Below are 27,088 nucleotides of genomic sequence, written 5' to 3'. Positions count from 1 at the left end.
TAAATTGAATCATGAAATATGTGAAGTGTATGTGACTATCTCCTTTCATTTAACAATATCTCCACGTTGTGGCATATATCATTAATTTATTCCTTTTAGTTGTCAACATTCTGTTGAATGGATATACCAAGTTTTGTTTATCCATTCACTGATTAAAGGGCATTGGGGAAGTTTCTACTTTTTGACAATTATGAATAACGCTGCTGTAAGGATTTGAATATATGTTTTTGCATGAACATATATTTTCACTTCTATTGGGTATATACCTAGGAGTCGAACTGTTGGGTCACAAGATAACCACGGGTATAAAAGTTTTGAGGAACTGCCAGATGGTTTTCCAAAGTTGATGTACCATTTTATATTTGCACAATAATGTTTGAGAGTTTCAATGTCTCCACAGTCTTGTCAATACTAATACTTTTCTTTTTGGTTATAGCAGTCCTAATGTATATGAAGTAGTGTCTTATTTTTATTTTTGTTTTTTTGTTTTTTTGTTTTAATTCCCCTGATAGCTAATGTTGGTAAGAAACACACTCACTTGTCCAAACCCAAAGAATGGACTTTCTGGCATGAAGAAGAGTGAGAGTGAGACTTTAATGGTGGTCTTGCAAGGTCAGGTGTCTGGCAAGCAGGCACACCCAACTCATTTTCAACAAGCAATTTATCCCCTAGTGCGCAAGTCCCTCCCCCAGTTCCTCATAGGCTGAGTACTACAGGGTTACAATCTTCCCAGAGGATGCCTAGGTTCCATTATCTCCTTATAAAATTACATCTTGTCCCCTTCCCCACTTGAAGTTTCAATTTCCCAATGGCAAAACTTTCATTCCTTTTACGAATTAGAACCCCTCCCTTTTTCTCCCTCCCCTCTGACTTCTATGACTCTTATCACTCTTCCCAGATGTCTGTACTATGTGGCTTGTCACGTCGGCAAGGGAGCAGCCCCGTCTTGCCTAGGCCTGTTTCCTGAAAATGGACCACTTAAAAAATACTTCTTATAGTATGGACCATACCTTCTAGTGACCTCATCGGTCTTTTGTATTCTGTCTTTGAAGAAATATCTACTCAGATAGTTTGACAATAGGTGTCCAAAATCTTGTGAAGTATCCTCTACCTATTATCCTCTACTATCCTCTACCTAGGAGCACCTCCACAATTTTCTATTTCCTTTTGTAAAATGAAGTCATATTATTCAGTATTTAAAAATTGTAAACTGTTGATATGTGTTTCTTTTTGATTTAATGATAATATTTAGCATTAGTGTTTTTTGAGAGAGAAAAATAATGCTTGCATATAATTTGGGGAAGAATTCATTCAACATTTATGTTAGGCAAAAGTGATAATCAAAGCAGTAAGACAACTCTTTAATTCAACCTTTATAAATGGTAGTTTTTAAAGATGCATCAATAGCCTCATTCCATTTACAGAAAAGAAATAATTTCTAGAAATTTAATCCTGAAATAAACAAAGAAATTGCAATTTTGTGCCTAATAGTGAAGAACTATAAATGGACAAAATTTCAGCAATAGGATTTGGACTAACGGGCTTATGGTATAGCCATATAAAAGAATAAATTTCATGTAGCAATTGATGTTCATATTTTCCATCAAATGGCAAGTTTGCACAGAATGATGCTATTTTATGTGTAAATATACTTATATATGTATGTATGTATACAGTTGTCCCTTGGGATCCATGAGGGATTTGTTCCAGGATCCCTGTGGAATATACAATCAGCAGATGTTCAAGTCCCTTATTATAAAATAACACAGTATTTGCATATAACCTAGACATATCCTTCTGTATATTTTAAATCACCTCTAGATTACTTATAATACCTAATACAATGTAAATGTCATGTAAATATTTGTCATATTGCATTTTTATTTATATTCCTTTTTGCTGTTCTATAATTTCATTTTTAATATTTTAAATTCTCAGTTGGTTGAATCAGTATATGTGAAACCCATGGTCAACTGTCTACCATATACATTTGACCCTCCATGTATTTTTCATGAATATATGTACATATGTTATATATGTGTGGCATATAATTACACACATTCTTATGTATACAGTGAATCACTGTATATCTTACGTATACAGTGAATCATGTATACAATGATGTGGTTACAGGTGTTTTTCTTTTCCTTTATACTTTTCTATGCTTTGCAATATTTTCCAGACAAAATAGTTCTTATTATTTAAAATTTGGGAATGCAACTCAAATTTACCTCACTGGCCTTACGCAAAATAGTATAAATTCCACAGGATGGAGTAAAGTCTTTTTAGCCAATTCAGTGCAGAACAGTCAAGATGTAGCCCAGAAGTTGCACATGCAGGATTCAAAATTATAGTTTACTTTTAGTTGTATGTTGGATTTGAATAATCAATGAGTGTTGCTGCCAGATTAACCAACAATATCAGCATAAAATTAGTTGAACGATTATTTTAAAGTTGAATGGTTTGGAGTAAATCTTAGTAATAAGAATACTGTGTATGTTATTTCCAGCCACATCTCAGCTGTAATTGTCTCATGCAACAGGGACAGTTCATTCCAGATACACTTAAACAAAGTAATGCTTTATTCGATCTAATGCCTCATTCCCAGGGAGAGTCTCACTAAATGGTGAGCAGAAATCTAATTTCTTATACTTCTAGTGTTCACCAACTTCACTGACCTTAATCATGCTTCAGGGTTCTCTTAGACATTAGATGAAACATGCAAAAATCTAATATGTACTGCAAAAGGATAGGGACGTGTGCTTTACTCACAACTGCTCCCATTTTCCCAGATGACTAGCACAAAGCCTAGCATGGGGTTTCTTAAGCTTACTACTACAAACCTTCTGGGCCAGATAATTCTTTGTTTATGGGGTAAGTGAGGCTGACCTGTGTACTGTAGGAAGTTCCAAGCAGCGTTCTTGGCCTCCATCCACTAAATGCCAGTAGTACTGTCCCAGATCTAACAACCAAAAATGTCTCCAGACTTAGCCAAATTTCCTAAGTTGGAAATCATCCTTATTTGAGAACCACTGACTTAGCACATTATAAAACCTAATAAACACTTACTTAAAAATAAGTGTTTTAAATTTAAATTGAGCAAATGCATAATTATTCATATCTATTTTTCAGTTGTTGTTATTACTTCTGAATCAGACCTTCTTTTTTCACAATTACTACAATGCATCTTTATTATTTATCTTGACAATATATTTTCCCCAAGTAGATCAGATATAAGACTGTATCTGATATTATGTCCAACCATAAGGCAACATCTCTGCCTATCTTATGCTGAGCTTTTAGATGGTATCTTTGCCTGTTTTTAATTTTATTGATCAGCTGAGTTCAATATAAAATGAAAGAAACATTAGAAAGCTACTTGATGATTTTTGCCTGGCAAACACTGCTGCCCTGACCATCAGTGTCCACGTGTATAGAAACAAAATCCCATGTGTGTCTGGCTTTTCCATTTCTTCATGCATATAAAACTTTCTGTCATCTCTTCCATGGCATTTTGTCTGGTTTCTTTCATGTTTTGAAATTCACAAGATTAGTTTTAATGCATCAATGAGCTGCACATGTAAAGCAGCTGCACACATGTGCATCATGTTAGCTGCATGGTAACTGAAGACATTTCTTCTGGCAATGTGTAATATTACTGTTCTGGTGGAAAAGACCATAATTACAGCAGGAATACAATAAAAATCATGGTCAAATTGACATGAAATGGACACCTCTTCCTTGGGAACAAGCCAACATTTCCTGTCTGTGAGTAATCATCTTTGAACCCTGTGGTCGATCTTTAGCAGCTGTTATTTGGCCTCATAATCCTACACCACTTGGTGTTGCTTATTAGACCAAGGCATCACTATCAGTTGTTTTTGAAAATATGGTCAGATAAATAGCCAAGACAATCTCTGCCAGTGGCTAGACCAATATCATGAAATCAAGAGATGATGTAAAACAGCCATTTTGTATTATGTGGACTGGATAAACAGAAAAGGTGGTTTCTGTGAGAAAAAAAATTAAGCAGATTTTCAGAAGGAGCAGAGAAAACACACGGGGAGAGATTGAAGCTGTTCTTCCAGTTTATAATCCTAAACTCTTTTGGAAATCCTAAATTTACCTGAGAAATGCAAAATCCTCAGAACTGATTTCCACTTTTTTTTGGTTAAGTCAGTGTGATAGGCAGAAAAAATGACCCACAGAATTGTCTGTCACCTAATCCTGAAACCTGTGAATGTATTACCTTATATCACAAAAGGAATTTTGTAAATGTGATCAGGGATAATGATCTTGAAATGGGGAGATTACCCTGGAATATTGGACTAGGCAAATCTAAATAAATGAGTCCTTAAAAACAAATAATAATTTGGAACTTTTTTTTTTTTTTTTGAGATGGAGTCTGGCTCTGTCACCAGGCTGGAGTGCAACGGCTTAATCTCAGCTCACTGCAATCTCCGCTTCCTGGGTTCAAGCCATTCCCCTGCCTCAGCCCCAAGTAGCTGGGATTACAGGCACACACCACCATGCCTGGCTAATTTTTTGTATTTTAGTAGAGACGCAGTTTTACCATGTTGGCCAGGATGGTCTCAATCTCCTGACCTTGTGATCTGCCCACTTTGGCTTCCCAAAGTGCTGGGATTACAGGAGTGAGCCAATGCACCCGGCCTATTTAGAACCTTTAAAGGACACTTGCTTAAAGAGAGCTGCAATTACGAATGAAGGGGCAGAGATGCTATGTGAGGACTTGATCTAGCATTGTAGACGTTGAAGATGGAAAAAGGAGACCATGAATCAAGGAATGTGGGCAGCTTCTAAAACCCACAAAAGGTAGGAAATGAGTCTTTCTAAAACCTGAGAAAGGAGAGGATACATCCCTGATGACACCTTCATTTTAGCCTAGTGAGGCCTGTGTCACATTTTCCACCTAAAGACTTGTAGGATAATAAATTTGGATAGCTTAAGCAACTATATTAGTGGTAATTTGCTACACAATAATACAGTTAAATTACATTTACTTCTGCTATGTAAAAATAAAAATAAATAAAAGTCAGCAGTTCAGTATTTAATTTAGGCTCCAGAAAGCCAAAATATCCTCTCTGCTACTTAACTGAAAGAAGATCTTCCATCCTGGGCTGTGACTTTTGCTTGCAATGAAGGAAATACTTGCCCTGGAAAACAATCTATATCACCCTTGGTGAATACTATGATGCAGCAGATGAATTTTTTAAAACAGCCCATCAGAGATGTTCCACTTTAACCTCATGCTATTGTCTGAATGTTTGAATCCCTTAAAGTGTATATGTTGAAATTATTTTAGATATTAGGAGGTGGGCCTTTTGGAGAACTGATTAGTTGATGAGGGCAGCGCCCTTATAATTGGGATTAGTGCCCTTATAAAATAAATGAAAAAGAGCTAGCTAGCCCCTTCCATATGTGAAGAGAGGATAACAAGGTACCATAGATGCAAAAACACTGAATCTGCTGGTGCCTTGATCTTTGACTTCCCAGCCTTCACAACACAACAGCCAGCCTTTGATATTTTCTTATAGCAGCACAAACTAACTAAGACACCTCAGAACTCAGAAATATGATGAACTACCACTTCCATGACTGCGTATGTTGCACAGCACAAGTGATTCAGTTAGAGAGATTATCTGGGTAGGCCTGAACTATTAAAAGTAGTGGCAAGAATTGCAATTACTTTTGCACCAACCTAATAATTGCATAGACTGTTAAAAATAGGACATTTTATCTGGCTAGTGACAGAAGGAGAAACCAGAGAAACTAAGTTTTAGATGGCACACTGTTCCTGATTGGAAGATGAAACAGTCCATCTGAAAAGACCTGGGAATGGCTTCTAAAATTGATGAGAGGCCATGGCTTGAAATCTCCCAAGGAAACGGGGACCTTCCAACTACAACAAAGTATTCTGTCAACAACCTGAATGAACACGAAACTGAACTTTTTCTTCAAGTGTAAGAGTCCAGCCCTGCACATCCCTTAATCTCAGCCTCCTGAGACCCTCATTAGAGAACCCAGTTGAGCTCACATGGACTTCTGACCTGAGAAATGTGAGAAAAGTGTGAGTTGCTTTAATCTGACAAATAGATGACAATTTGGAATGTGGTCATAGAAAACCAATACACAGATTTTTTTCTTAAAAACTAAAACCCAGTTTCTATTTCTGGCTCTCCTACTTACTAACAATAGAAGTCATTAAGACTGTTAATAACTATTTAATTTCTTCTTCTAAGCACACATATCATGGAACTTCCCTACACACTCTGATATTAAGTGTGATTAGTGGCTTACCTTGAAAAATTCAATGTAAATAGAAGTGATTTGTATCAATCCACTAAGATTTTGTGTGTAGTTGTTAGCAAAATGAGCCTTTCTGGCTGAGGTACCACCTATGTGAACTTAGACAAGTTCCTTAATTACTCTCTTCCTCTGCCCCTCTACCTCCTCTTCCTTTTTTTTCTTATTTATCATCATTAATTTTATGACAATAATAATTATTATTATTGTTATACAAATTACTGAGCAGCTATTATGTGGTCAGTAAAGGGCTCGTAAAGTATGTTAATTCTAACATAATGGTGAAGATCATGAATTTTGGAGCCAATTTGACTTAGTGGATAAAAACCAAAACTCCAAAACTTTGCTCTTCCAACCATAAGTTCTTTCTTCTGTGCATCAGTTTTTCTGTTATTCAAAAAGAGATAATAGCACTTGCTTCATAGGGTTGTGGGAGGACAAAAATAAATGTACACATGTAAAATGCTTAGAATGGCCCGTCACAATCATTGTGTCATGACGAGCCATTCTTAATATGGTCTAATGTATTTTTCACACCTACCCTATAAAGTTGTTCTAAGTATTATCTCCATAAGTTAAGTATTATCTCTATTTTACAGGCACAGAAACTGAAACTCAAAAAGTTTAACATTTTGCCCAGAGTTATCCTAGTCACCTGATTCCAAAGTCCATGCTGATAACAATTTTCTCATTGGTTCTACCTGCCTCTGCCCTTAAGAGTCAATCAATTTCTTTTTCCTCAAGACAGCAATAATGCTTTCACTACGTTGTATCTTTATGTCAGGATGAAATCTCCTAAATTTCTTCACAGATCTATTATCTGTCATAGCCTCAGCACAACGCCTGTCCCCCTCACCAGTTTGCTACCTCCCAGTACAATCTGAGTTCTCCACAAACTGAGTTATCATAGCATGACAAGATGGGCTCTATAATATGTGTTTTAATTATAGAGGAGAGTTTAAAATTACCTCTTTATTACTTTTTTCTCTAGAAATGGGAAAATATTTGCAGACTTGTTAGAATAACCAAAAAGGTGTGGTTGAAGACATCAGGAACGCTGAATTCTAACCTAGGCTCTGTCACCACTAGCTATGTGACCAGGGACAAGCCAATTAAATTCTCCAATCACAAGTTTTCTTATTCATCAAAAGAGGGGGTTGAATCAATAGGATATGTTTCAGATCCTCTGAGACAATAAGCAATGTGCTTATTGAAAGCTTTGCTTTAGTTCGTGTGTGGAGGTGGCTCATGAGAACCTAATTGGGGAAGATGCTCAGTTTTGTGCTGTGCTGGAATCAATAGTACCAGAAGGAAGAGGGCATGTAAACAAGAGCCTACTGTGCTTATTTTCCTAACAAAATATCCCAGAGTGTGAGAATTCAGAGAATTGAGCTCTGTTGGCAATCAATAAAACATGAATGCATCTTTCCGAATGCATTTTTCTCATCCCCCTCAGGTTCCCTGTAATGAGGAGATAATGAGCTCTAGACATAGCCAGGGGTGCCGGGGAGCTTCTTCTAACATCCACTTTGTTAGAGAAACTTTCGCAGCTGAAAGGCAAAATATTTTCGAGGGATATTCTGCCAACTGTGTCACGCCCTGACTTTAATATCATGATATTTTCTCAAGAATGTAAAGGTACCTACAGGGGTCTCTTTAATGGGTGCTACTCCGTTGGTGTTAAGGAAAATAAGTTTTTCTGTTGCTTCATTATTTGTTTTTTAATCAAATCTCAGAAAAATGTTTATTAGATAACTACAGGTCTCAACTATATAAAGCAAAGCCCTGATATCACTATTATATCTCAGGTATATTTCTGACATTACTTACTTTTCCTGCCTCTTTGAAGGACTTTTGAGACAGAGTGTCCCGTTCCTATTGCTTAGTATTTCCAACAACTACTATATCTCAGGCATTTTATATGACTGCAGTTGAAGAATATCCACAGTTCCCTGCCTGTCCTAACACAAACACATAGGTCTAGGGTGGTAAAAATATTTCATCTATTTTCTCAACATTAATCAACTCTGGCTGTCTGGAAAAAATAATAAGAAGAAGAAGAATGCCAGAGCAGCCACAGATCTCAGGAGGGCGTGAGGGTATACTTGTTTAGTGATAATTTCCAATGTTCAGAGAGAAAGACCTGTTACGTTCAACATTTACTGTTGCAAAAATTTTCCTGAGTGCAGCAGGGAGGAGGATGGAGATGAGGGTGTTTTGTGCAGAGTATCAAAATAATGCATATGGGGAAAAAACAAAAGTTGAAGACAAGTTAAATGATACATTTTTATGGTCACCTGTAGAGGCAGATGAACTCCCACCCAAAATTTAAACCCAAGAGGGTTTAAAAGGTTTATTACTTATATAATTAAAAGGCTTATTACTTACATAATTTAAATCTCTGGGAAGAATGTGCAGGACTTCCAGGAAGGTCAAAATATGGCCTGAGATAGCAAGGAAAAGAAACTGGTTTTTGTAACCGTTTCCTGGGTTTTGGGGTATGGACTGTGAAAAAGTTTTTACTTGTAATGTTTGAACTTTGAGTTCTTGTTGTTTCAAAAAGTGCCCGGAAGAAACTCAGCCTGAGAAAAACAAAAACTTGTTGGATCCAGAGATGCCTGAGTTGGAGATGAATCATGGTGAAACTTCCTCACTACCATACTAAAAACACCTCTCTGGGAGGAGCTTATCTGCTATTTCCTATACACATGACATATGTAGGGGCATGATTGGTGATTATATCTGCTCTGCCTTTACTACACCTCTACATACAGTGACTTAACTAACCAGCCTAATGAAAGCTCTGTTTTCCCTGTTGTTTAAGGCAGCACTGCTTTAAGGGACCATTCCTGGTGGGTGCCCATTTTACTCTTTGCAATTAACGCAATCTCCTTGTTAAATCCTCCTTGGTTGTGGTCATTGGATTGTCACAGAAAGCAAGCAATTAAATTTACCCTTTGTGTAGGTAACAGTTTGGGTTTTTATTATTAAAGGTTAGAGTCCCACAGTGAGAGGTCCAGGTGGGCAGGGATTTGCACAGTTTTAATTTTCTGTGGGGGCCAAACGAGAAAAGCTTGCTTATGTTTTTTCAGATGTGGAGCACGAGGAGGTGAGTCTAAAAGCTGTCCATAGTCCAACAACAAGAAATAGAATCAGATTTCTCATTCCTACTTCCTTAGATGCAATTTTAAATTGAAATAAGGTCAGAGGTCAGAGAGCATGGGTTCAAATCTCGGCTTAACCATTTAAAAGCTTTTGACCTAATGACATGCACTTGACTGCATCCCAGCTGATTTTCTTTCTCTGTCAAATGGAGTCAATGTTACTATCCATGCATAAGATGGCAGAAGATTAACGGAGATGTTGCGCTCAAGCTTTTGGTACTGGATGATAGTAAGTGTATAGCCCATCGTTCCCTCACTATTGCCTTTCTATCACTACCGTTTTGGCTACAACTACCTCATACCACTGCTATTTTATCTAACTTTTCTTTATGGGATAAAATTCAAGATCTGCCTTTTTTTCCTGTGTATTTGTCTCCAGATCTGACTTTGGATTGTTCAGATGGGTTTTAAGATCTGGATTGACAATCCTATTACTAGTAAGAGAGGAAAAAGGAAGAAACTGATCAGGAAGTCAGGTTGGGTCCTCAGTTTTAGAGTAGGTCCTTGGTTAAATTCTTTCAAACGAAAGAATGGCCTGAAAAATCAAGCTGTAGGCACAGATAAGGGAACTTCCTCAGGGAGCTTGTCTAAAACATCCCCACAAACACAAAGATAAGAAAGGCTACACAGGAGATTTCCCCACATATGCCCACAATGGAAAATTTTGTCCCCTGATGCATGCACAGTAAGGGGAACAAAGCAACATAGAGTATCTCAAGCTAAGAGCCCACATGCGCACTAGAAAGACGGGGAGGAACTACCAGAAATGTATGCCTTATGCAAATAAGATGACCAACTCCCTATGGGTTTCTTATAAAAGCCTCTGTATCCAAACTGTGAAACAAAAACCCATTTTCTGGAACCCCTGTCTGCGAGAGAGAGAGAGCTATTCGCTTTCTTTCACCTATAAAATTTCTACTCTAAACCTCACCCTTTGTGTCTCCACGTCCTTGATCTTCTTGGCTCTGAGACAATGAACCTCTAGTATTACCCAGACAACAAGTCTGCTTCACTAGGTATATACCCAAAGGAATATGAGTCATTCTAACATAAAGATACATGCACATGTATGTTCACTGCAGCACTATTTACAAGAGCAAAGACATGGAATCAGTGTAAATGCTCATCAATGGTAGATTGGATAAAGAAAACCATATATACCATGAACTACTATGTTGTCATAAAAAAGAATGAGATTATGTCCTTTTCAACAGTATGGATGGAACTGGAGGCCATTATTCTAAGCAAACTAATGCAGGAACAGAAAACCGAGCATTACATGTTCTTACTTATGATGACAACATCATCACAAGCAGTGAGATGATGAAAAAACATGGACACAAAGAAAATAACAGACACCAGGGTCTACTTGAGGGTGTAGGGTGAGAGAAGGGAGAGGACTGAAAAACTACCTATCAGCTACTATGCTTATTACCTGGGTGACAAAATAATCTGCATATCAGCCCCACATGACATGTAATTTACCTGTATAACAAATCTGCACATGTACTCCTGAACCTAAAATAGAAGTTAAAAAAAATCAGGGCTGGGTATTCTTATTCCCAATGGCTATGTTGACCTCAGCACTGTCAGAACACTGTGAGACCTGGACTTGTTAACATCTGACTTCTTGTAGCATATTCCTTCCTGGAAAGTGGGGCAACCTGGTATGATACATGTTAAGGGCAGGTCCTTGTTTGCTTGCTGTATTTTACTAATTAGAATTGAACAAAACATACTCCCTCTTCTAACAGAGCATCTGTGACCGAAATTTCATGATATTTTAGCTGATGAGAAACAATTTCTCAACTGCAAATCCTAGAAGAAGTTTACCTGCAAATAAGTACTTATTCAGATTCAACACTGTTTTTGATTCAGACATATTTTATCATTTAGTCTCACTCATTTTATTTTTAATTGTATATAACAATTGTCTTTTTCCTAAATATGTTCTCAGAGTCAGAAAATTAGGACCTTATGTAGGGGTATTTTTCCCACCTTGGATTCCCTAATGCATTTTGTTTATGCTTCCTTTAAGGCAGAAATTCATATATGTGTTTGTCTGCATGGATGATCACTGAATAATATCAAACAATTTGTATTATGTGGTTATCTGTTGAACAAGTAGCTTTCTAGCTGTTCCCTAGGAGCTTCTGATACAGTGATTTTTAGAATGGGGCTTAGGACACAGGATTTTAACAAGCACTCAAGGATATTCATAAAACACTGTTCTATTCCCCATAGATTTTAAGATATATGAGATTTATGTTTTCTTCAACACCACAAGAACCAAGGTGTTCTGTACCCAGTGAAATCCCTAGTGGTGAGTTTGCATTCTTATGCTTATTGAGATTTTTCTGGAGTAAAATAATAATAATAATCATAGCAATAGTTATAATTCATTATGTTTACTATAGATTTTATTCTTTTGGCATATTACTAAATCTTATAGTAAACTCTAGTCCAGAATGTATGATCTCAAGGTTAGAGATTTGGAAACTGAGGCCAGGCATAAGGTAGTAAGTGCCTCAGTTCATTGGTTGAAAAATAGCTGACTCCATCTTCCACGTCTCTCTGACAGCCAAGTCCCTGTGACTTGTGAAGTGGATTGGATGTGTTTCTCCAGCCACTGCCGCTTGCCCTAGTTAACATTCTCCTTGAATGACCTACAAGGTCTTTAACTTATCAGTGGCTTAAGTGTCTCTGATGCTCCCGTTTAAAAATTGCAATACACACATAAATAATTCAAGCAAACAACTTGATATAGTGGAGTGCATTAGGGCTAAAATAACCCTCCCCTTTTCGACTAGTTTAGAAAACCATCATCATTTTCTAGAAATACTCTCTAGGCTTCATGTGGTGCATGGTACATTGAATTTGTTAGCATTTTGCCAGCTCTGCCATTCAAAAGAAAAAAAGAATCACTAGAATCACTGCAAAATCAGCGTAAATGCAGATTTAATTGGCTTTGCCTCACAAATAACCTTCTTCATGCCAGCTTTATTGCCACAGTCGGAGAAGAGCCTATCTTTGTCATCAATATACCCGCTATGTCTATTAAAAATATTCACAGTGAAAATCCAAGAGGTGTTTACTGAAAGGCTAAAGTCTGCATGAGTTGTTTTTAAACTGATTTTTTTATCCCATCAAAGGTTTATCTTCATAGACAAAAAGATGGACAGATTGATAGAGAGATCAATGCGGTTTATCTCTAACATCAACTCATAGCAACCCCTTTCTCTGTTTGATCATGCCTCCAAGTTACATTGCTCATCTCTGAGGACACCAAACTTACCAAGGCCATTCCAGCCTTTGGCCTTTGTTCACATTATTGCCTGTTCGAGGGCCCCCTCCCTATCTCCATGTGGCTGACTTCTCTTCATCATTTACACCTTTGACTAAATGCCACCTGTTTACCAAAGTAATTTCTGGAATCCTATCTGGCAGGGTCTACTCTTTGTTCGTTTTCATCTCTGTTCCTCATTTGTTTCATTTATAGGAAGGGTTGGCAAATTCTTTCTGCAAAAAGCCAGGTAGGAATAGTTTAGGGTTCACAGGCCCTAAGGTATCTATCACACTCATTCAACTCTATCGCCATAAACTAAAAGCAGCCACAGACAATACGTAAACAAAGACCATGGCTGTGTAACAATATCATTTTATTCACAAAACAGGAAGCTGGTAAGATTCTGCAAGCAGAGGTAATTGGGTGACTTTCTGGTTCATAATACTTATTAAAAATCATGGTTGGAACATTTACGTTATTTAATACCTGTTTATTGTCATAATACTCATTAGAATAACAACTTCAGGAGGACAGCAGGCAGAGCGTAGTTTCACTTCATCATATTGCAATTGTACACAGTGGATGCTCAATAAATATTTATTTAAAGGAGAATGTATTAGTTCAGAGGTATTTTGGTTTAATATTTAGCCATAATGATCCTTCATATCCTGCAAAATAAAGTCCTAGGTAATTATCATAACACATACTTCAACAAACTCCCAACCTAATGAGGTGTGAGTGTGTGTGTGTGTGTGTGCACTTTAAGGCATGGTGTCATTCTGTCACTCAGACTGTACAGTGGTGCAATCATGGCTCACTGTAACCTCAACTTCCTGGGCTCCGGGAATTCTCCTGCCTCAGCCTCCTGAGTAGCTAGGACTACAGGTACACAGCACCACACCAAGCTAATTTATTATTTTTGTGGAGGCTGGGTCTCACTATGCTGCCCAGGCTGGTCTTTAACTCCTGGCCTCAAGCAATCCTCCTGCCTTGGCCTCACAAAGTTCTGGGATTGCAGGTTTGAGCCACTATGCCTGGACAAAATTTTTAGTTTCAGGACGCACTATCTCTTTTACTATCACAAGACAAAAGCTGTAGCTTAGTCATGCATTTATTCTTTCATTTAGTATTAGTATTTCATGTCCAATAAAAGATATGCTATACACTGTGTTAGACATTAGGCTAAAATGGCACATGAACTAGACACAGCCACTTACTTGTGGAGTTTAAAGTCTGATGTTGTCTCAAAGTACATGGGAGTTCCCTTCTTCGTGTTTTTCATCTATTCAGAATGATTTCTTGTGTTTGTAAGTCTCTGCTCTCAGATTCCATGAGTAATTGCCCACTGGTGTATCTCAACTTAACTGAATAATCCCTCTGACTCTCTCTCAGTTCATCCCTCCATTCTCTATATTCCTGTAACACTCAGTTCCTTTTGACTTCTCACTGAGTCATAGCCACTTCTCTAAGGACCTGCCTCCTTCATTTCACAATGATTTTTGGTAAATCCAAGGAAATAAGTGATACAAGTCTGACATTCTTCATACCATCAGAGTCAAGTTCAATACCTGGAGTACTGAAAGTACCAAATAAATATTTGAAGTATGAGCCAGTTTTTACATTCTACCCAGAGACTTAAGTAGTGCCAAGTATTTGTGGGCTGAATTTAGAAGAATTTAACTTGAATCCAATAAAAAATTTCTGTGTTTGGATTATTATCAAGAATCTTTTTCTAAGAGTTAAATATCTTTGAGTTAAAAATCTTCAAATACTAAATGGTTTCAGACACTATCTTTTATACATTTTTAAAAATGATATGGTATTCTAAAGCCAGGGTTTTAACTGGAGCAACAAGTGGAGACTTGACCAAGGTAAAAAGTTTAATAAGGAAAAAATCATATATGATGCTTTCCAATAGTGAAACTGACCTGGTGCCATGTTCTCTGGTACAGAAATGGGTCATGCTACTTTCATTTCAAATACATTATATTATAAAATTTTCTGCATAGAATTAAAAATTCCACGGATTCTCTTGCTGTATCTATTTGAAGATTTAAATTCTAAACATGCAAAAGCATAAAACTTTTAAAAGTCAAAATGATCCTTCAGAAAAGCCATAAAATAATAATTCTACATAATGGCTTTGAAATATTTTTGCTGAAAAGCTGTCAGATCTGTACAAAATAAGAACCTTGGACCTATGCAAATCATCTCAGCTTTAGAATATAAAATACTTTCACAAACAAAATGACAGGATTTCAGAGAAAGCACAGGTTGGTTTTCAAAGTAAATAAGAGAAGGGTTATATGCTACAAGAGGCTTCTGAAAAGGAGAAGTTTTTATGTATACTCACTAGATTTGTAGCAAAGCATCCCAGAAAGACAAGTATTTTAAAGCAAGTGGCAGGATTGAAATTTTTCTAACTTTCTTTTATCTGTTTTCACTTTTCCCAGAACATATGTTTCACAATAGTTTTATTAGCAAGTGGAGAAGACGTCACTGTCCAAAATCTGTGGTGTGATTAGTGTTATTGAATGGCAGGTTTTGTGTTACTCATGTTAATTTTATGCCTTCCCAAACCATCTGTTTCCTTGTGCTGTCTTATTCAGATAATGAGAAACAGTGACAGTAAAGGTGCACATTGCCACTACAGTGCTAATGGTTTCTGACATTTTGGGTTTGGGTTTCTATTTTTCTGTGTGTCATAGGCAAAACTAAATAACATGGTCACCCTTAGGAAACAAAGCCTAGAAATAATTCATGCATTAATTTGACTCAACTTTATTGAATATTTACTCTGCTTCAGGTAATAGACAAGAAACTGTGGCTACCAAGATGTATAAAACATTATGGCACCCACAACAGTGCAGTGAGGAAGAGCAGCATGAAAAGAGCGTCCTGTGACAAATTTAAAACCAAGTTAGGATAAAAGTATGATGGCATCAGGAAATGAAAGTGAAAGCATTCATCCTAAGAATGCACCAGAGTCTTGAATTGAGTCCTGAAGCATTAAATTACAAATATAAGAGGCAGGAAAGCTGCCAGAGAGCACTTCAGGCTAAAGTACCTACATTAACTATGGTATCCATAGAAATGTGAGAGTTTATTTTTGAGCAATTTTAATTACTTGTATTTGGCTGAAATACAGAACATGCCTTGGAAAGCAGGCAAGAATGAAACTTTGCAACTTGGTAACAATAGCTAGTACATCTGCCGCCTTTGGTTCACCCATTCTCTCATTTCATCTTTCCATTGAATTATAAGACTGGAACAATTTTACTATTTACCTTAGTAAGCAGATTAGGAAGCTGGGTCCCAGAGAGTTTAGTGGCATGTTAACTCAGTTGGTGAACCCACAGAACATTCAAATTGGATGATTCTGGACTGTGTAATAAAAGGATTATTTATCAAGCTGTGAACATAGTTTAAGCCAATGGTCCTCAAAGCGTGGTTCCCTAGACTAGACTATCAGCATCATATGAGAATTTGTAAGAAACACAAATTCTCAGGCCTTATCCTAGAATTACATAATCTGAACTTTTGGGATATAAGGTCCAGCAATTTCTTTACTAAAAATCCCTCTAGGTGATTCTGATGCACTCTGAAGTTTGGAAACCATGGGTTCAGGGAAGTCAACATGGATGGTACAATACCATGGGACTGGTAATATGAAAAAAGATGCTGTGATCCTCAGGCCATAAAGAAGAGAAGGCAATTATTAGAACCCAGAAAAATGAAATAGGAGAGGTCTCTCTAATTGGAGCTGTGGCCATCAGTAGATAGGCACCATCAACCGTTGCAGCCCAGCAGAGAAGGAGTACTCTTGGTGTCCTGAGGAGGTCCTGCAGGTGGCTTTCAATAGCCAAATCCAAGTGGCACTGCAGAGCTGGGGAGCTAGGTGGCTTCAGAGTGCAGGGGAGCTAATTGGCAGAGCAGGTGAAGGGTAATGTATAGATTCAGAGGGGAAAACAGAAGATGCCTATCACATGTCCCCAAGATGATGGGCAAGAAGAGGTGAAGGCACATTTTTAAATCAGGCAAGATGACTTTAGAGCCCTATTCTTAACAATTGTATCATGCAACCTCTAAGTAAGAGGAGATAGGACTCAGAGCATGATCCTCTAAGCCAGGCTAAGCAGCTGGGAATAGGCCCTATGAACAATATAGACCCTAAAGGAGTTTAAGGTGGGGGAGACACGTGGTATTATTTCATCATGTATTTTTTGTTTTTTACTATAGTTTGGAAAAAATTATTCTCATAAGTAGGATAGAGGATGCAGAAGGGTGTGAATAGTTGATAAACTCTTTGTGCTAATCCAGCTGAGATAAGAACCCATGCTCCAGGAATGAAAATGGAAAAATAGTCTAGTTTATTAAAATCTACATAATTTTATTGTTAAAATCTACAGATGAGTAAGATACAGGCATGGGAATGAGTCTAAGATGCCTCCCAGATTTTAACACAGGTGGCAGAGTAAATGTATGATGATTCTCTTATTATCATATGTTTGTTGTTTGTTTCTTGTTTTTTTTAAAATATATATTCATTTTGCTGCTGCATGTGTAAGGAGTAGTAGGAGCTGTCTACTAGGCTGTCGCATATAAAAGTTTAGATTTTATAGAATAAAATGAAACCAAAGTTACAGACTGAGAGTTACTAGAATATACATACTTGTTAAAGATAACCCAGGGTATATATACAAGATGAAGAGCCAAGATTCAACAAAAGAGGTAGCTAAATTTAAGTAAAGAAGAAGAATTTTGGGAAATGTAAAAAAGAATGATAATGGTAACAACAATAGTAGCAATAAAATTGTATTGATAACAGGTAACATATGATACCTATTTAGCACATCCTATGCTAAGCATTTTCTAAGCATTATATCATTTATACTTTATAAAAATAACTGTGATAGATGCTAATAGAAAGCTTACTTAATGAATATAATAAAGCTTATGGAATATAAAGAAATTGTCCAAGATTATGTGGCTGCTAACTTGATAAATAGAAATTCAAACCCAAGTCTTCGCTTACTGAGTTCAGAAAACCCAGTGTTTATTTTCAGGAATAGACAAGAAAAAACGATCATGTCAAGGAAGCCATAGTTGGTAAGATTTTCAAACAAGAGGACATTTTAAGACGGCATAACAGTATTAATGTTTCTGTTCTAAGGACAAATAGTATTTAGGACTCTGCACTGAGGAATAGATTCAGAGGGATTCTAAGAAGGTAATGAAAGACACAGCTGTGCAGAAACTTCAAGTTTTCCACTATGCTTTCAAGAAGTCGGCAGTAAACCAAGGGAAGAGATGCAGCAAAAATTACTAGGATTCAGGGTTAAAAAAATATACTTGTTTGGGGATTTTTTGGTATTAAAATGGAAAAAGAAAATAAGCTACACGTCAGAGAAAGGAAAAATGAAGAGAGTGGATGAATATATATAAGAATGCACAATTGATACCTAAGGTGATAAAGAAAATGGAGAGTTGACGGTTTCTTGGATGACTTCACTTTGAATCTGGCTTATCCCAGTTACTGAGAGAGGCAGAACGTTGCTGAGGATAGAAAACGCTCCCTCCTCCCTCTCCTAGCTCCTGCCAGTCTCTAGAGCCTCGCAAGATTAGTGAACCGTCTCTAACATGGAGTAATACACAAAGTAGGTCAAATGGTGAAATCCCATGTTTCTAAATAGCACTATCTTCAGAGCAGGATTTCAACCATGGCAGGAAACCCCTATTTCTGAAATGGAATTGTTTTTATAGTTAGGCAAAATGACTGGTCTCACAAAAATTTAACTGCAAGGTTTTCAGAATAGAGCTCTCCTGTAAAAGATGAATTAGCATCTTGGTCATGGAGACAAAAGCAGAATCCCAGACCTCAGGAATGAAACAGACTTGCCAGAGATGGGTCTTCACACTTTAAAAACTCTTGCCATTTAGCTGTTCACTGTTGGACGGAGAGTGCCAAAGACATCTTTCTGATGTGGGCCTAACCCTGGGCAGGGTACAGAGCAGAGAAGAAGAAACTAGAATTAGAAATAAAATGCATTTTTTTATGATGTCAGATTGGAGGCTTGGTTAACATGCCTCATCACTTGGAAAGAGAAAGATAATGTGTAGAGAGTCACATGGCGATCTTTTATCGAAGAAGAAGACGGGAACTCAACAGACATAGTGAAAGACACTTTGAATACTCTGAAAGCAGCAGTGGGCAGCAACTTGCACTGTGAGTCAGACAGAAAGCTGTAAGTCTCCAGAGCCTGAATAGAGGAGAGACAGTCTCAGTGATACGCACTCCCACTACAGAGCTGGCCAGTGACCACACTGCCCAAAGCAATCTACAGACTCAATGTAATTCCTGTCAAAACACCAATGTTATTATTCAACAGAACTAGAGAAAACAATCTAAGATTTGTATGGAACCCAAAAAGAGCCAAAATAGCCAAAGCAATCTTTAGCAAAAAGAACAAATCTAGAGGTATATCACTTTACCTAACGTCACATAACCCAACAAGTCTATAGTAAGCAAGACAGCATGCTGCTGGTGTAAAATTAGACACATAGGCCAATGGAACAGAATAGAGAAACCAAAAATAAAGCAAAATGCACACAACTAACTAATCTTTGGCAAAGCAGACAAAAATATCTACTAGAGAGAAAACACTCTATTCAATAAATGGTGCTGGGAAAATTGGATAGCTACATGCAGAAGAATGAAACTGGATCCCTGTGTCTCACCATATACAAAAATTAACTCAGGATGGATTAAAGACTTAAGTATAAGACCAAAACAATAAACATTCTAGAAGAAAATTTACTAAAAAATAAATAAAAACTTCCCTGGACATTGGCATAAGAAAGAATTTATGGCTAAGACTCTGAAAGCAAATCCAACAAAAATAAAAATAAGTAAGACTTAGTCAAGTAAAAAGGCTTCTGTGCAGCAAAATAAATAATCAACAGAGTAAATAGCCAACCTACAGAAGGGAAGAATATATTTGCAAACTATACATCTGAAAAAGGACTAGTACTGTGAATCTACAAGGAACTCACATCAGCGAGAAAAAAAGTAATCCATTTAAAAAATGGGTAAATGACATGAAAAGACATTTTTTTAAAAGAAGATATACAAATGTCCAACAAACATACAACAAAATGTTCAAGATCACTAATCATGAAAGAAATGTAATTTAAAACCATAATGAGATATCACCTTACTCCATTCAGAATGGACATTAGTAAAATCGAAAAACAGTAGATGTTGATGTGGATGCAGTGAAAAGGGAACACTGTGGGTGGGAAGGTAAATTAGTACAATCTCTGTGGAAAACAGGATGGAGTTTCAAAGCATTAAAATTCTACCATTGAATCCAGCAATTCTTGCTACTGGGCATCTACCCAAAGGAAAAGAAGTCACTATATCAAAAAGACATCTGCATCTGTATGTTTATAGCAGCAGAATTAACAATTACAAAGTCTTGGAACCAATCTAACTTCAGCGAAGGAGCCGATAAAGAAAATGTGGTATATGTATACCATAGAAGACTATTCACTCTTTTTTAAATTTTTAAATTTTTATTTTTTTTAGACAATGTCTTCCTTTGTCACTCAGACTGGCATGCAGTGCCACAGGCTCGACTCATTGCAACTTTCGCCTCCCAGGCTCAACCAATCCTTCTGCCTCAGCCTCTCCAGTAGCTGAGACTATAGGTGCACCACCATGACTGGCTACTTTTTTTTTTTTTTTAGATACAGGGTCTCACTATGTTGCCCAGCCTACTCTCGAACTCCTGGGCTCAAGCAGTCCTCCCACCTTGGCTTCCCAAAGTGCTGGGATTACAGGTGTGAGCTACTGTGTGTCCAACATTACTCATTCATTGGAACCAAAATAATGTCTTTTGTAGCAACTTGAATGGAGCTGGAGGTTATTATCCTATGTGAAGTAACTCAGGAATGAAAAACCAATTACCACATGATCTCACTGATTAGTGGTAGCTAAGCACTGGGTAGACAGAGGCATATCGAGTGGTGTAACTGACTCAGAATCAAGGAGGGTGGAGGAGGTTTCGAGATAAAAAACTACCTTTTGGGTACGACGTACACCATTCAGGTGATGGCTACATTAAAAGCCCAGACTTCATCACCATACAGGTTATACACATCACTGAAAACCACTTGTACACCTAAATCTGTTAATTAAAAAAAAAAAAAAAAAACTTGCCGGGCGCGGTGGCTCACGCCTGTAATCCTAGCACTTTGGGAGGCCAAGGTGGGTGGATGACCTGAGGTCAAGAGTTCAAGACCAGCCTGGCCATCATGGTGAAACCCCATCTTTAAAATAAATAAATAAATAAAATAAAATAAAATAAAAAACTTAAAAAGAAATAAAATGCAACATCAGACCTTCAAATAAAACTTGTGGAAAAAGTATCCCATTGGATCCTTCTCTAAGATCTTCCCTATAACTGAACACAAAATTTAACATTTTCAACACAAAGGCTTTGACTATTAAGATACAACATATTTGAGCCAGATGATTTTAGATTTTACCTTTGAAATATAAAGCTACTTACTAGTTTGAAATATATCAATTTGAATTCATAACAAACAATCATACTTTTAAACAGACACACTATATTAAAATATTTGCATAACATTGGCCCTTAAGAAAGAAAATAGACGAAATGTACAAGTACATTATCTGTCACTGACTAATTCTGTGACCCTGGGCAAATAGCATAAGCTTTCTGTTTGTCATTGTTATCACTTGTAAAACAGAGATACTAGTAATAACAATTTTATATGGAAAGAAAGAAAAGAAAGAACTGCCATATCATCCTAGCTTCCTGAGGGAGAGCTCTGGGAAAAACACCTATATTTGTCAGAACCATTTTGTAAAGCAATGATTCTAATGATTGATTAAAGGAAAATTATCCAGAGATGAACATTTATTACTAGAATTTAACTGGGTTGACATTTGCATAATTCAGATGGTTAAGAGTAGAGACCTGCAGACCAAACTATTCCTCAAATATCCAAGGGGAAGGCCAAAAAGAGAAGTCAGTACTACAGCTACTAAGCAGATGAATTGATCTGGCTGGTATTATATCAAGAACACTCATGGCAAAGGTCAAGGCAGATGACAAACCACAGGAACAGGATTTAAGGCAAGAAACAGAATGCCTAAGAAGTATGACAAAAGCAAAACATATCTTCCAGTTAGGAGAAGGGATAACTAGACATTGTTTTAAGGCAGTGACCCAGTTTTTGGCCAGAATATCAGAAAAGACCAAATCCCAGTTACTCAAACCGAGGAGCAAGATCAAAAGGAGGGTAGACACTCCTTACTTGGAGCTCTTTGAGTTTCTAGTCTGCAGCAGGACTAACTCAGTATGTGAAGGTCACATTGCCCTAGATGGGGCAATTAGACTGTCATACTCATCTGAACTTTGTGGTGACATTATTTTGTGAGTCCTCCCTTTTGTACTGCATCACATTGTTAAGAACAAATGCTACTGTTGAGAGTATCTGGAGAAATTTAGTTACATGGAGTTGAGCTACAGGCATTCTCTCATTCCTATTCACTCCTTGTGTCTTGTATTTTTCAGATTACCTATTTTTACCGAAACACAAACTACTCTTAACATTAACTGTAATATAACTTCACTCTAATAAAGAGAGTGCAAAATAAAACCAGGACATTGCACATCAACTATAATAAAGATCTGGATAAAAATGCTCAAGATAATACAATTATCTTGTTCCTGTTTATGATGAAAACTGTATGAATTATTATGCTTAGCTTTCAAGAAAATTGGGGCCAACTGGGAGGTGAGAAAGGGCCCATAATGTGAGAGAACATTTAATTATGTTTTTCCCCATGATTTTGAATTTCTATCCTCAATAATATTTCCCCTTAGCCCTGTTTTCTTACTCTCATTTTGTTTTTATTATTTTGTTATATGCTTTTTGTTGTTAAAATGCACTTTAAATCTTTAGGGGTATAAATGAATACCAAATAAATAAGATACATTGATAGTTTTATTTTCCTTGATATTAAAAGGATAGTGACTGATGGTAGCCTTCCTTGGGTGAGGGAGTGAGGTGGTCATTTGGTAGCATTTGTATGAATAAATGATGTGGTCCTCACATTGTAAGAACAGTAAAGAAAACGGGGTAAAAATAATTGTGAGGTTAACATAGCCACAGCAGCTCTGATATTAGAACTAAATGTGAAAACAATCAACTGAAGAAAATCAGTGACTTTTCTTGCAATAATTTGTTTTCTCATTTGTTTTCTCTCCAAGCTGTAAGAAGATACCTAATTTCTAGTTAAGTCCCATTGAAAGATCTTTAACCCCAAACCCCAAAAGGGAGCAATATTATTTAAACACCTTAAAGTTGTCCTTGTATGAATCTCAGTGACCTCTCCTCTTGACAAGAAAAATCACCTATCTAATTTCAAAGGCAGATAAGAATGTAACTTCTACTGTGCTTCATCAGCCACATCTGAGATTAAAAAGTAGGATCCATTTCACTCTCTTTGAAAAAGTGGTGGAAATGGCTGCAAATGACTAAGCAGGTGGCTGAAAAATTGTAGTCAGGTTGACCCAGGGCCTAATGTTCAAGACTTAAAGATGAAAGTAGGGGGGAAATTATAAACGACAGACTCAGCAGCCAACTGAAGTCGAGTTTAAATTGTGTCCAGTTTCGAGGAAAAGTAATTAATCTGAAATCACTTCTTATTCTTACCTGGCTCCCTGAGTATGATTCAACTAAATGGGAACTCAGTGGCAAGGTGTTATTAGAACCACTATTTATTCTTCACAAATTCCATTGGCTAAACCTGAGTATGTTATTTTCACAAGGCACTGACACCTGGAATGCTTCCACAGAAAACAGTCCCAGGGTCTGGATAATAAATCTCATGAGGAACAAGTGAAGGGATTTTGTAATTTTTCATAGAAAAGAGAAGAGGAAAGTTCTTCTCAGCACTGGAACATCAACAAAAAGGAAAGCAAGCTGTCCAGGGCCATGCTGCTAGTGATGGCAAAACTAGAAGAAAATTATAGAAATATACAAAGAAACATGAAAGTTATCTTTCATTCAAATCAATGAAAGATAACTAACTGGATGCACTGTGACATGCTGATAGTGAAATGCACATCTCTGGTGAGTGAAGCCAGGGAGGCAAGAGAATGCTTACCACCTCCACAGGGTGATTGTGGACTCCAGTGCAACTGGGCTGGAGGCAGTCCTGCCCATGATGTCTATGATAATCTCCCCTTGATTGTCTCAGAGACTAAATTTATTCATTCATACGAAAAGTCAAAATTTGCTTGTATCAGAAAGACGTCTCTATTCACACAGAAATAGAATGAACAAGAAGAAAATGTTTTTTCTGGTTTGAGTTAGTGTTCTTTATTGCTGGGTGTCAATTGACTGCCATTATGTAAGTGAAAATAACTTTCAGTCTCATTCCAGTTGTTTTTAACAAAGAGAATTATGGGCAGCCTCAGATTGGTAGAACTTTCAGCTTATTCAATAAATAAGTTGATAAGGAAAAGAACAGCATGACTCTGGTGTAGGAGGGAATGTGCTACTTTCTCTGTTCATCCTGACCTTCATCCACACTTCAACTGATTACATTTTCATAACATTTTACAAATGACCCTGGCCATCACTAGCAGCACACTCTTGGACAACTTCCTTCTTTTTGTTGACTTCCCAATGTTGAGAAGAACTTTCCATTTATTTTTTTGTATTAGTATATTATACATGAAGTACAGAGGAAAAAAATAGTGTTCCACCCCTCCCTTTAGATAGGGCTCTATGTGCAAACACAAAATTTCTGCAGAAAAGTGTAAGATTATAAGTAATAGATAGTACCTTGTCTTCACTCTATCTCTGTTTTCCCATCTATACACTGAGTGTGGATCATATAATGTTTAAGGTTTTTTCCAGTGCTGAAGGAGCCTCTGTGACTGGTCCTTAATCTTTAGCACCTGCAGCTATCAATTACCCTCTCTTGAAAAGGTGGGTTTCCCAAGACATCAGCAGAATCTCACTGCAGCCTACAGGCATGTGATAGATCAAGGGTTCTCCACGGGTGTTGAAGCTTCCTGTGTGTTCACAACAGTAAACATCCCGCCCCAACAGTTGACTTATGTCTGCTTTTTAAACAATTGCAACAGATGGTTGACACTTGAAGAGAATGTATAATTAGCTTTGCAATCTAACACTTCATTCTTACTTGCTCTTTCTCAAAGGAGAGAAGCTGTGCCTTATGCCACTGGGTCTAATCTGTTAGTTTAATCAGAAGCAGTGCTATGTAAGTTCTCAGGAGACATGGGCTGTGGGAGGATTCCTAATCCCAGCCTTTTGAGGACATTAAAAAAAGCTGGGAGGGGGTGTAGAGAGAAATCTCAGTACATTTTAAAAGCTCATGCTTCATTCTCATTTGTCTTCCAAAGGAGGAAAGTTTTTATGCCTTTTTCTCTTCTTTCCTCCACCTTATCTCCCTCAGCCTCTGCTTCTTCATCTGGGATAATGATTCCTAACACGAAGGCTGCTCTGAATACTAAATGAAATAACTCCTCCAAATGCCTAGCAGAGAACCTGACACACGACAGACACTCCACAAGGAACTGATATAGTTCCCTCACTATAGAGAAACTCAAGTGACATTAGTTCCTATTTGTTTTGGCACTGTTAATGTGATTAGAGTCCCTGAATCCATCCACTCAACCCGCCACCTTTCTCAAACCTACTTTCAAGGAGGAGCCTCTGTCTTTGTTTGCCTTTCTCTTCCATGACGTCTTCTCTGCAAATGTCACTTCTCCACTTTCTTAGCCAAGACATCTCCTATGTTGGCACACATACCTGGAATTTAAGAAATTATTTTACCCTCTTTTAATCAACCACTCCTATTTCCTATCAGAACCTATTCCAGATTCTGCTACGTTTACCCTTCTCTGAGTCAAAACTCTTAAATTGAATATGCCACTCCCTACAAAGTTTTAATTTATAGAATAGAGCTATCATTACCCTACTTGTTATTTTTATGATCAATTTATGGGGATTTTTCTATGCAACCATCTCCAGCTTGTCAGAGAACTATGCCATTTCAGAGAAAAGAACGATCTAAGAGTGGAAGGCACAGAGTTGTCAAAAAATGGAACTTGGCATATCAGAAGAGAACAACTCCACTTCACTCAAAGTATCATAGAGCCAACAGACATGGTGGGGTGTGCCTGTGGTCCCAGATACTCAGGAGACTGAGGCAGATGCGTAGCTTGAGCCCAGAATTTCAAGACCAGCCTGGACAACACAGCAAAACCATATCTCAAAAATAATCTGTATCCTAAATCCAACAAATGACTCTTCATTAGAGAAATACTGCATTTATTGTAAGAAAGATTACATGTCATCAATGGCCATGCTAAGATTTGGTAATTCAATGAACTTTATACAATTCAGAGAGCAAATGGTTCATTTCTTCAAGAAATTTAAAGTCTTTAGATAAATGCTAACAAAGTACAATCTAAAATAATTTACAAAATTCAAAGAAATTAGAGAAAATATATAGAAAGTAATTGGAATGATTTTAATAATTGAATTGCCATAGAAAAGAAACATTTTTATATTGAGCTTTGTGCTAAGTAATTCATATACTTTGCATACAAGCAATATGGTAACATATGCAATGTTTTTAGCACAGAGAATGTACATAGTGAATGCTTAGTAGAGGCTGACTTTTACTATCTACTTCAATTTCAGAAACATTTCTGTTTTGCAGATGAAGAAAACTGGGCTTGAATATTTGGGTAGTCAGGCAAACTTCACAAAAAGACAATGTGACAAAATCAGGGTTTCAAATGAATCTGCCAGACGTTAAATCCCATCCCTTTTTCCTGCTATGCTACATGACTTGCTATTGAAACTAGGAGGACTTTTCCTTAAGAGAATGCCTCATTGCTTATTCACAACCTATCTGGGAAGAGATAAACACAATTTCATCACAGGTAGAGGACACTTGAGTTCTGCTTCAAGTGATACTTAAGCCCATTGTAAAATTTTAGTGTGCATCAGATTCATTCACTCATTTAACAAATATTTAATAGGCATCCCACTCTGTGTTAAGAATTATTCTAGGCACTAAGGGTACTATGGAGAAGAAAGTAGACATTCATCTAAAACACAAATATATGAAATGAGCTTAAATATCTATTTCTGCTTAAAACCTTTGACTCAGAATAACAGCTCTATCCCTGGTCAAATAATTGTACTTATTTTTCTTGGTCATAAACTCTGT

At 37.0% G+C, this 27,088-nt stretch overlaps 1 long non-coding RNA gene across 5 annotated transcripts in view; it reads right to left on the bottom strand.

Annotated features, from left to right (window-relative positions):
• The window catches only part of LOC105724165 (uncharacterized), an 85,787-nt gene that overhangs the window by 22,216 nt on the left and 36,483 nt on the right, over nt 1–27,088 (bottom strand). For 4 of the 5 annotated variants that reach the window (XR_010344777.1, XR_010344775.1, XR_010344778.1 and 1 more), the window contains one exon: nt 25,545–25,656. The exons of the other annotated variant lie outside the window; for it this stretch is intronic. This is a non-coding gene — a long non-coding RNA (uncharacterized LOC105724165). The remainder of the gene's footprint in view (nt 1–25,544; nt 25,657–27,088) is intronic. 5 annotated transcript variants of the gene reach the window in all.

The sequence above is a fragment of the Aotus nancymaae genome, unplaced genomic scaffold, assembly GCF_030222135.1.
Source record: "Aotus nancymaae isolate 86718 unplaced genomic scaffold, 86718_ANA_hifiasm-v0.15.2.pri h1tg000030l, whole genome shotgun sequence".
NCBI lineage: Eukaryota > Metazoa > Chordata > Mammalia > Primates > Aotidae > Aotus > Aotus nancymaae.
The sequence above is the reverse complement of the archived record's forward strand: the minus strand, read 5'-3'. Positions and strand labels throughout refer to the sequence as shown.